This window comes from Symsagittifera roscoffensis, chromosome 4, assembly GCF_963678635.1.
Source record: "Symsagittifera roscoffensis chromosome 4, txSymRosc1.1, whole genome shotgun sequence".
Lineage (NCBI taxonomy): Eukaryota > Metazoa > Xenacoelomorpha > Acoela > Convolutidae > Symsagittifera > Symsagittifera roscoffensis.
In genome coordinates this window covers 7,642,009-7,653,988 of record NC_087065.1, presented here as the reverse complement: position 1 = coordinate 7,653,988, position 11,980 = coordinate 7,642,009, and positions in this window count along the sequence as shown.

Here is an 11,980-nt window from a genome sequence, read left to right as displayed (position 1 = left end):
GGATATATCAACGGACAGACGATCTCGACTCTCACTGTTCAAGATTTGCTGATTTTATATCGTGGTCATGATCTTACCTTTTTTATAGAGTTTTCTTTTTAAAAATTACTTCAAGTGATAGAAAAAATTGAACGCAACAACTTCCTTTGCAATCTCGATATAAGAGTTCTAAGATATCCTGGAAAAATGGCAAGACGAAATCTCGGAAGATTTGACAAAACAATTAAATCATTGAGGTTCAACAAAAATATCCATCAAATAAACAGTATTGACAGCTTCTTTAAATGCTTTCGGTGCACTTTTCAAATCATCTGGATCTAATAGCAAAAAATTTATAGATAGAAAAAACGAGTGAAATTTGTTTATTCGTGATATGTTTTGAACTTCGCGGAACTTTCTCCAAAAAGATTGAAAGATTCAAACTTCGGTTATTAAAAATAACAAACTCTTCAATAATTTAGCAATGACTTTTTTAGAGTCTATTTGTGTTTTTAAGTAAACACTAAAAAGACACAAACTACTCCATTGATAGAAAAGTATGTTTAAATTTCATTCTCTACATAATCGACTTTTTTAATGAACAAATGATTTGAACAAAGTTGCCATGGTGATCTCTTGTCCAAGTTCTGGTCCAAACAATTTGATAATTGAATTTTTGAGCAACCTCGAACTGTTGTCTGCAAAAGTAAGCTTGAGATGAGAACAAAATTTTAACACATGGAAGTAGCTATCAATGAACGAATAAAAAAGATATTCGATCAATTGCGTGAGAGGAAGAAAAATTTTTTTTTTCTTTGTGATAAATATGAGTATGAAGACATATTCATTGAAAACACGGAAGCAAACGACATGTCTTCTCAAATTGAGAAAGTTTAGGAAAAATCAACTGATCGATTTGAAAAAAAAATGGGAAAATTGAAAAAACGTAAAAACTTCGAGTTTTTTAAGTTTGAAAAGCGTTCGATATGACATGAACTTGATCCTTTATTTGATTTACGAGAAAGAAGGGGAAACATCAGATATCAAAAACGCGAGACATCAAACTTAAAGATAAACTTTTTTTGATCAAATGAAACTTTTGGGTAGAAAAACATTCTCAGACTCTTTTCTAAAAACCTATAATGCCAGCGAAACCGAAATTTGTTTTAATATAAAAAACTGAAAAGCAAGAAAATTTTTGACTTTAAGAATTACATCATATAAAGCATTTTCAGTAAAATGAGAAACAACAATCCGCCGGATAAAGAATTTAACGACAAGGACAAATTGAGAAAGGTTGAAAAATGAACAAAATTTTTTTAGGTTTTGTATGAAATTTTCTTCTTAAAATGAATGTATTCAATTTTAGTTTTAAGTTTGCTGCTACCGCCAAAAAATATCGTTTTTTATAAACAACGAACCTTTCAGGAATTTCGTAGATGTTCAATCGAATAAGAAGAAAAATTTACATAAGCAAAAGCAAACGTAAAAATTAACCATTAGTTGTGCGCAGTAAAAAGAACAAAAAATGCCGTTTGAAACAAAAATAAATAAAAAAAATTGAAACAAGTGAAAATTCTGTAAACTTTTTTATTCAGTTAGTTGAATTTTTTTTGTTCAAGCACGGAAAAAAAGCTGATTCTGGAGAAGGTTGTCAAGTTTTTAATTTCGATGGAGATTTTAGCGAAGCTTGAATTTGATTATTTTTTGAAACCAGCTTACATTGAAACTAGTCAAGAAAAATTCGAGTTAAAATCGAATTTGCTTGGTTGTTTTGACACTTTTGGGCTGCGGTTGTGGAATAAAAACATCCTTTGATATCATTTCAATCGAATTTTTTTTATCATTTTCAAGTTTTCAAAAAAAAACAGATGCGGCTCAGCCATGAAATTGAAGTTTTGTTATTGAATAATTGGATAAAAATTTTTCCGTCTAGTATGCTCTACATGAATTTTTCTCAATCAACAACCTAGTTTCGTACTTTAGGATCGTCGAAAGCTTAAGACAAAAGTAAGTGTCAAGCTCTAATCCATCAAAAAGGCAACCAATTAGAAGTTTTGCTTTTCTCTTGCTCAGTAGATTGAGAAGTTCAGGTGTTTTAAAGGGAGACTTCCTTTGAGCAACAACATTTATAGAAAAATTCTTTCTAATTTTCTTTTTTTTTAAAAGAAAATTGTTCCTTTACTTGTATAATGGTTTGAAAAATAGTCATCTTTGCTTTCCGTTTTTCAAAACTCCAACTTTGATAATCATTAAGTACAAGTTTTTGATTTTTGCAACAGTTCAACCTCGCACTCTTCAGATCTCTTTGCTGAGTAGAATTTTGAGAATGAGGTCTGGGGCTTGTGGCGAAGAGTACAGGTGAATTGATGCAACTTGAAACCGAAAAGTATGTTCTACCAGGATGCTTTCCTGTCCTGGTCAAAAAAGTTTTATTTACAACCGACAAGAAATTATCTATCACGTTGCAATGAAGCTTGCTCTATCAAGTTCCAAAAAACATTATTTGTTTTTTTTTTGTGAAAAAGAACGTTGAAACAACTCTTCTCTTCACCATCATAAGAGAAAAAACATGGAGCAAAACATCGCAAACCAAGCAAAAATTGTACTTGAATTCGAAAAGTTGTGATGGAGGAAAGAGAAAATGAAAAAAGTGAAGAAGACTTTGCGAGCTGATCAGCATTTGAGATAAAGGGTGATAAAAAAACAGAAAAAAAAACTTGAGATAAAGAATAGAACTGATACAATGTTCAACTTTAAAATAGAAGCTTCATGAACGCTGGATATATCAACGGACAGACGATCTCGACTCTCACAGTTCTAGACTTACTGATTTGATATCAAAGTCTGGTCATGATCTTACCTTTTTTATAGAGTTTTCTTTTTAAAAATTACCTCAAGTGATAGAAAAAATTGAACGCAACAACTTCCTTTGCAATCTCGATATAAGAGTTCGAAACTATCCTGGAAAAATGGCAAGACGAAATCTCGGAAGATTTGACGAAACAATTAAATCATTGAGGTTCAACAAAAATATCCATCAAATAAACAGTATTGACAGCTTCTTTAAATGCTTTCGGTGCACTTTTCAAATCATCTGGATTTAATGGCAAAAAATTTATAGATAGAAAAAACGAGTGAAATTTGTTTATTCGTGATATGTTTTGAACTTCGCGGAACTTTCTCCAAAAAGATTGAAAGATTCAAACTTCGGTTATTAAAAAGAACAAACTCTTCAGTAATTTAGCAATGACTTTTTAGAGTCGATTTGTGTTTCTAAGTAAACACTAAAAAGACACAAACTACTCCTTTGATAGAAAAATATGTTTAAAGTTCAGTCTCTACATAATCGACTTTTTTTATGAACAAATGATTTGAACAAAGTTGCCATGTTGATCTTTTGTCCAAATTCTGGTCCAAACAATTTGATAATTGAATTTGTGAGCAACCTCTAATTGTTGCCTGCAAAAGTAAACTGGAGATGAGAACAAAATTTTAACACATGGAAGTAGCTATCAATGAACGAATAAAAAAAATATTCGATCAATTGCGTGAGCAAGAACAGAATTATTTTTTTGTGATAAATTTGAGTATGAAGACATATTCATTGAAAAAACGGAAGCAAACGACATGTCTTCTCAAATTGAGAAAGTTTGGGAAAAATCAACTGATCGATTTGAAAAAAAATTGGGAAAATTACGTAAAAACTTCGAGTTTTTTAAGTTTGAAAAGCGTTTGGTATGACTTGAAATTGATCAAGTCGCACTTGATCCTTTATTTGATTTACGAGAAAGAAAGGGAAACATCAAATATCAAAAACGCGAGAAATCAAACTTAAAGATAAATTTTTTTCGATCAAATGAAACTTTTGGGTAGAAAAACATTCTCAGACTCTTTTCTAAAAACCTATAATGCCAGCGAAACCGAAATTTGTTTTAATATAAAAAAACTTAAAAGCAAGAAAATCTTGACTTTTAAGAATTACATCATATAAAACATTTTCAGTAAACTGAGAAACAACAATCCGCCGGATAAAGAATTTAACGACAAGGACAAACTGAGAAAGGTTGAAAAATGAACAACACGCACTGAAGAAGTTTCATATCAAAACAAAGCCACTATCTGGTTTAAATAATTACAATTACTTACAAAAGACTTGAACGAAAAACGTAATGCCTGTGTTCAGTGGCTTCTTGCATTGCAAAACAACGAAGATAAATTTCTTATCATCAAATAAGGCAAAAAGTGGTTAATACTTATCATAACAGAGGAACTAATTTGGTAAATTAGAATATACCATTCCAATGTTAGCAAACATGTGTCTACACAAAACTACAAATTACACGTTTCATTTTTTTTGCAAACATGACAAAGGTTTGTTCGAAAAAAAACGGGGAGACACTACTGAAGGTACATCTTTTGTATTGATTCGGAATGCTATAGTAGACATAATTTTCGAAAAAAAAGCCCCAAACATCTGCAAATCAATTTTTGGTAGAGACGCAAGCCTATTCTAACCAACTCAATGTGTCAAGAAATGCCAACACCGAGGTCGATATGCAAAATATATAATAGAACTTGCGTCTGAGAAAATGTTTATATGTTTTTCGGTAACTGAAATGAAAAATTGAAAATTTTCTTAACCTAGAAAACAGAACTGTTTTGAATGGCTTAACGTTGATATTTGTTGTGGTTAAGCGGAATTGAAGCCATGCGATGCTACTATCACTTGTGTTTCTGTCAAGAAGCTCGACTCTCCTTGAAGGATCAAGACATTGAACGAGGAAACAAGAAAAAAGAAATGAATGACATCCAGAAGAGAATACATTGATGAGAATGAATTAAAAAATTGAAAAAAAATGTGAGAGTCTGACAAGGTGTGAAAAACTCAAAACCCATTCTTTGGTCAAAAATGATGTCAGAACGTAGTTTCCCAACAAAGTCTTTTTTCAACAGATTCTTCAAAACCCAAATCATTTTTTTCAGTGTTTTTCAGAGTTTTTAGAATTGTTCCAGAAAAATCACAATCGAATTTTGCAATTTTCTCCCATTAAAAAAAAGTTTGTGGAAATAATATGGGTTTCTAATCGAGAGCGAGAGTATAAACACCCTAGGAGAAAATCAATTTCTAGCTTCAATCTAGGAAGTGAATCAGTGATAACTCGGGTGCATTTAGAAAAATCCAATACCTAGGACTTATGCATTGCCTTAGACGATCTGATACATCGTAGTATCAAGAAGATAGGGCGGCAAAACTTTTTTGGAAACTTACCATCCTACCATCTGGAAGCTTGTCTTAATACATGGAAAACCTGAAATCTATCTTATTTCGCGAGAAATTAATTTCCCTATCAAAAAACTTAGCATAGTGACCGGATGTCCATAACCTATCTTAAAACATGGGGGTCAGCAGCCAACCCCTGCTGACTTCAAACATCTACTACGTTCCCTAGAACGAATGACATTTTGACACATGTTATTTTCTTTTAGCTTTTTGTTAAAGCTCTATTCACTAAAAACATATCGAGACTACAAGAAGGGCAGTCGTAAAATATTGGACCTCATCCTGATAAAATAGCAGTCTTGTGGTTCGAAATAGCAAAAAAAGTTAGGTTATTTGAACTCGAAGTCGCTTTTGTCATAAATTAGCTTTTTCAGCTAATTTTATTTTCCAGTAATTTTTTCTTTGAATTCCATCCAAATATTATTGAAGCTATATATATCTTCTTACAAGTTATGGCGGTTTAAAAAATGTCAGTTTGGCTGACTGGGGACGAATTATTTTATCCCCAGTCAAAAATTTTTTCGAACTTTTTACTTTTCATAAGAACCATTCAAAAAACTATAGTCAAAATATATGTACGGTTTTTACCAAAAATTTTAACTAAAAAATGATAAACTACAAAAAAAATCAATCAGGGGAAATTATCAACCAATAATTCAACGACCCTTTTTCCACCAAAAACGTTTTAAGTAAAAATTAATAAGGTAATTTTGCAATAACACATCCAAGCCTCAAGCCTGCAAAAAGTTTTCTCGATTTTAAACAATTAGAAGAACAAAGTTACGAATCCAAGAACTTAAAAAAGTTACGAATCCAAGATCACCCTATTATCCTCAATTTATTGAAATAAAATGTGCCATCATCAAGTCCAATTTCACTTCTAAGCCAAACTAAACATAATTCACCAGTCTCACAAAGTTTTTTCAATTGTCCCGTTAACGTTCCGGCCTTTCGGAGGAGGAAAAAGACCCTTCTCATGGGTAGCTTATTCAATTCAATCATCTAAAGTTCCCTTTACACTCAATTCCATTCCCAACGTTTTAACTATTTGTGTCCAGCTACCATGTGTCAAGCTTGCTATATAAAATCATCCATTCGAGCCAGCAACTCTCCAAAATTGACTCGAGCACCTGAACGCCCACATCAGTTCCGGTGAAAATCGACTGAATACACAAGATTGAACAGAAAAACTCCTTGCGAGCACCAAGTTGAAAATGAAAAAAAGTAGACTGAGAATTGAAAACAGACATGACTTATGAATAAATGAAAGCTGAGATTAGGTGCTTAAATTGTAGTTAAAAAAATATAATCCTTTGTATTAACGGTTTACAGATATATTCAATTGAATTAGGTAGGTTCAGCTTATTAGAGTTCAATTAGAGTTTTTTGAGTTCAATCAATGAAAAAATGCTGATTCTGAAGAAGGTTGTCAAGTTTTTAATTTCGATGCAGATTTTAGCGAAGTTTGAATTTGATTATTTTTTGAAACCAGCTTACATTGAACCTAGTCAAGAAAAATTCGGGTTAAAATCGAATTTGCTTGCGTGTTTTGACACTTTTGGGCTGCGGTTGTGGAATAAAACATCCTTTGATATCATTTCAATCGAATTGTTTTTTTTTATTTTCAAGTTTTCAAGAAAAAAAAAACAGATTTTCTTCTTGTCAGATGCGGTTCAGTCGTAAATTTGAAGTTTTGTTATTGAATAATTGAATTAAATTTTTGCGACTAGCATGCTCTACATGAACCTTTGCTTAATCAACAACCTTGTTTTGTACTTCAAGATCGTCGAAAGCTTCAGACAAAAGTAGGTGTCAAGCTCTAATCCATCAAAAAGGCAACCAATAAGAAGTTTTGCTTTTCTCTTGCTCAGTAGATTGAGAAGTTCAGGTGTTTTGAAACGAGACTTCCTTTGAGCAACAACATTTATAGAAAAATTCATTCTAATTTTCTTTTTTTTAAAGAAAACTGTTCCTTTACTTGTATAATGGTTTGAAAAATAGTCACCTTTGCTTTCCGTTTTTCAAAACTCCAAATTTGATAATCATTAAGTTCAAGTTTTTGATATTTGCAACAGTTCAACCTCGCACTCTTCAGATCTCTTTGCTGAGTAGAATTTTGAGAATGAGGTCTGGGGCTTGTGGCGAAGAGTACAGGTGAATTGATGCAACTTGAAACCGAAAAGTATGTTCTACAAGGATGCTTTCCTGTCCTGGTTAAAAAAGTTTTATTTACAACCGACAAGAAATGATCTATCACGTTGCAATGAAGCTTGCTCTATCAAGTTCCAAAAAACATTAATTTGTTTTTCTTGTGAAAAAGAACGTTGAAACAACTCTTCTCTTCAACAACATAAGAGAAAAAACATGGAGCAAAACATCGCAAACCAAGCAAAAAGTGTACTTGAAATCGAAAAGTTGTGATGGAGGAAAGAGAAAATGGAAAAAGTGAAGAAGGCATTGCGAGCTGATCAACACTTGAGATAAAGGGTGATAAAAATACAGAAAAAAAAACTTGAGAAAAAGGGTAGAACTGATACAATGTTCAACTTTAACATAGAAGCTTCATGAACGCTGGATATATCAACGGACAGACGATCTCGACTCTCACAGTTCTAGAATTACTGATTTGATATCAAAGTCTGGTCATGATCTTACCTTTTTTATAGAGTTTTCTTTTTAAAAATTACCTCAAATGATAGAAAAAATTGAACGCAACAACTTCCTTTGCAATCTCGATATAAGAGTTCGAAAATATCCTGGAAAAATGGCAAGACAAAATCTCGGAAGATTTGACAAAACAATTAAATCATTGAGGTTCAACAAAAATATCCATCAAAAAAACAGTATTGACAACTTCTTTAAATGTTTTCGGTGCAATTTTCAAATTATCTGGATTTAATAGCAAAAAATGTATATGTAGAAAAAACGAGTGATATTTGTTTATTCGTGATAGGTTTTGAACTTCGCGGAACTTTCTCCAAAAAGCTAAAGATTCAAACTTCGGTTATTAAAAATAACAAACTCTTCAATAATTTAGCAATGACTTTTTTAGAGTCGATTTGGGTTTCTAAGTAAACACTAAAAAGACACAAACTACTCCATTGATAGAAAAATATGTTTAAATTTCAGTCTATACTTAATCGACTTTTTTTATGAACGAATGATTTGAACAAAGTTGCCATGGTGATCTCTTGTCCAAGTTCTGGTCCAAACAATTTGATAATTGAATTTGTGAGCAACCTCGAACTGTTGTCTGCAAAAGTAAGCTGGAGATGAGAACAAACTTTTAACACATGGAAGTAGCTATCAATGAACGAATAAAAAAGATAATCGATCAATTGCGTGATCAAGAAAAGATTTATGTTTTTTGTGATAAATATGAGTATGAAGACATATGCATTGAAAACACGGAAGCAAACGACATGTCTTCTCAAATTGAGAAAGTTTAGGAAAATTCAACTGATCTATTTGAAAAAAAAATCGGGAAAATAACGTATAAACTTCGAGTTTTTTAAGTTTGAAAAGCGTTCGATATGACTTGAAATCAATCAAGTCGCACTTGATCTTTTATTTGATTTACGAGAAAGAAAGAAGGGGAAATATCAGATATCAAAAACGCGAGACATCAAGCTTAAAGATAAACTTTTTTCGATCAAATGAAAATTTTTGGGTAGAAAAACATTCTCAGACTCTTTTCTAAAAACCTATAAAGCCAGCGAAACCGAAATTTGTTTTAATATAAAAAAACTGAAAAGCAAGAAAATCTTGACTTTTAAGAATAACATCATGTAAAGCATTTTCAGTAAAATGAGAAACAACAATCCGCCGGATAAAGAATTTAACGACAAGGAAAAACTGAGAAAGGTTGAAAAAGGAACAACACGCACTGAAGAAGCTTCATATCAAAACAAAGCCACTATCTGGCTTAAATAATTACAATTACTTACGAAAGACTTGAAAGAAAAACGTAATGCCTGTGTTCAGTGGCTTCTTGCATTGCAAAACAACGAAGATAAAGTTCTAATCATCAAAAAAGGCAAAAATTGATTAATACTTATCACAACAGGGGAACTAATTTGGTAAAATTAGAATGTAAACTTCCAATGTTAGCAAACATGTGTCTACACAAAACTACACATTACACGTTTCATTCTTTTTGCAAACATGACAAAGATTTGTTCGAAAAAAACGGGGAGACACTACTGAAGGTACATCTTTTGTATTGATTCGGAATGCTATAGCAGACATATTTTTCAAAAAAGCCCCAAACATCTGCAAATCAATTTTTGGAAGAGACGCAAGCCTATTCTAACCAAAGTCAATGTGTCAAGAAATGCCAACACAACTGTATACGAGATGAGAAAGCGAGGTCGATATGCAAAATAAACAATAGAACTTGCGTTTGAGAAATTGTTTATATGTTTATCGGTAACTGAAATGAAAAATTGAGAATTTTTTTAACCTAAAAAACAGAAGTGTTTTGAATGGCTTAACGTTGATAGTTGTTGTGGTTGAAGCGGAATTGAAGCTATGCGATGCTACTATCACTTGTGTTTCTGTCAAGAAGCTCCACTCTCCTTGAAGGATCAAGACAATGAACGAGGAAACAAGAAAAAAGAAATGAATGACATCCAAAAGAGAATACAATGATGAGAATGAAAAAAAAATTGAAAAAAATGAAAGATTGTGACAAGGTGTGAAAAACACAAAACCCATTATTTGGTCAAAAATATTGTCAGAACGCAGTTTCCCAACAAAGTCTTTTTTCAACAGATTCTTCAAAAGCCAAATTGATTTTTTCAGTGTTTTCCAGAGTTTTTAGAATTGTTCCAGAAAAATCCCAATCGAAACTTGCAATTTTCTCCCATTAAAAAAAAGTTTGTGAAAATAATATGGGTTTCTAATTGAAAACGTATGCAATCGAGAGCGAGAGTATAAACGCCCTAGGAGAAAATCGATTTCTAGCTTCGTTCGGAATTGAATCAGTGATAACTCGGGTGCAGTTAGAAAAATCCAATACCTGGGACTTATGCATTGCCTTAGAGAATCTGATACATCGTAGTATCAAGAAGATAGGGCGGCAAAACTTTTTTGGAAACTTACCATCCTACCATCTGGAAGCTTGTCTTAATACATGGAAAACCTGAAATCTATCTTATTTCGCGAGAAATTAATTTCCCTATCAAAAAACTTAGCATAGTGACCGGATGTCCATAACCTATCTTAAAACATGGGGGTCAGCAGCCAACCCCTGCTGACTTCAAACATCTACTACGTTCCCTAGAACGAATGACATTTTGACACATGTTATTTTCTTTTAGCTTTTTGTTAAAGCTCTATTCACTAAAAACATATCGAGACTACAAGAAGGGCAGTCGTAAAATATTGGACCTCATCCTGATAAAATAGCAGTCTTGTGGTTCGAAATAGCAAAAAAAGTTAGGTTATTTGAACTCGAAGTCGCTTTTGTCACAAATTAGCTTTTTCAGCTAATTTTATTTTCCAGTAATTTTTTCTTTGAATTCCATCCAAATATTATTGAAGCTATATATATCTTCTTACAAGTTATGGCGGTTTAAAAAATGTCAGTTTGGCTGACTGGGGACGAATTATTTTATCCCCAGTCAAAAATTTTTTCGAATTTTTTACTTTTCATAAGAACCATTCAAAAAACTATAGTCAAGATATATGTACGGTTTTTACCAAAAATTTTAACTAAAAAATGATAAACTACAAAAAAAATCAATCAGGGGAAATTATCAACCAATAATTCAACGACCCTACTTCCACCAAAAACGTTTTAAGTAAAAATTAATAAGGTAATTTTGCAATAACACATCCAAGCCTCAAGCCTGCAAAAAATTTTCTCGATTTTAAAAAATTAGAAGAACAAAGTTACGAATCCAAGAACTTAAAAAAGTTACGAATCCAAGATCACCTTAATATCCTCAATTTATTGAAATAAGTTGTGCAATCATCAAGTCCACTTTCACTTCTAAGCCAAACTAAACATAATTCACCAGTCTCACAAAGTTTTTTCAATTGTCCCGTTAACGTTCCGGTCTCTCGGAGGAGGAAAAAGACCCTTCTCATGGGTAAGCATATTCAATTCAATCATCTAAAATTCCCTTTACACTCAATTCCATTCCCGACCTTTTAAACCTCCGGGGCACTAAAAAAACTACTTGTCTGTTTTTGTTTTTAGGAGACCTACTCCCCATGTCACGCTTCTATTAATCACAATATCCACTGAGACTACTATTCTTTAGTTTGACTGAAATTCTTTCAATAGCTCATCCGCCAAGCTAAGCTGAACCCAAGGTTTGCCAATTTCATTTTAATTTGCTCCACTACGTCTGTGTTACTTTTTAAAAGCTATATCTTTTCAGCTTCTGCTTCAGTTCCCAATAGATAGGTATTCTAAATAGAAGTTGGGTAATCGATTCTTGTTTCCAAAGAGTTGGGGATGGGAAATACGCCAATTTCCGTTGTTAATATTGAGTTTTTCATGGCAATTTTGGTCATAAACGCCTAAAAATTACATAGGGTCAATCTTTCATTTTCGGGTTCAGAATCCAAGGTGGTCCTACCCAGTGAGCTTCATCCGTATCCCATTAATACTTCTCAAGTTATTCGAATTCTTAAGTTCACTATCTCTTTTCCCGTGGGAGCGCTTCTAACACAGGAAGGGGACGTCGAGGAGGTTCGGATCACTGG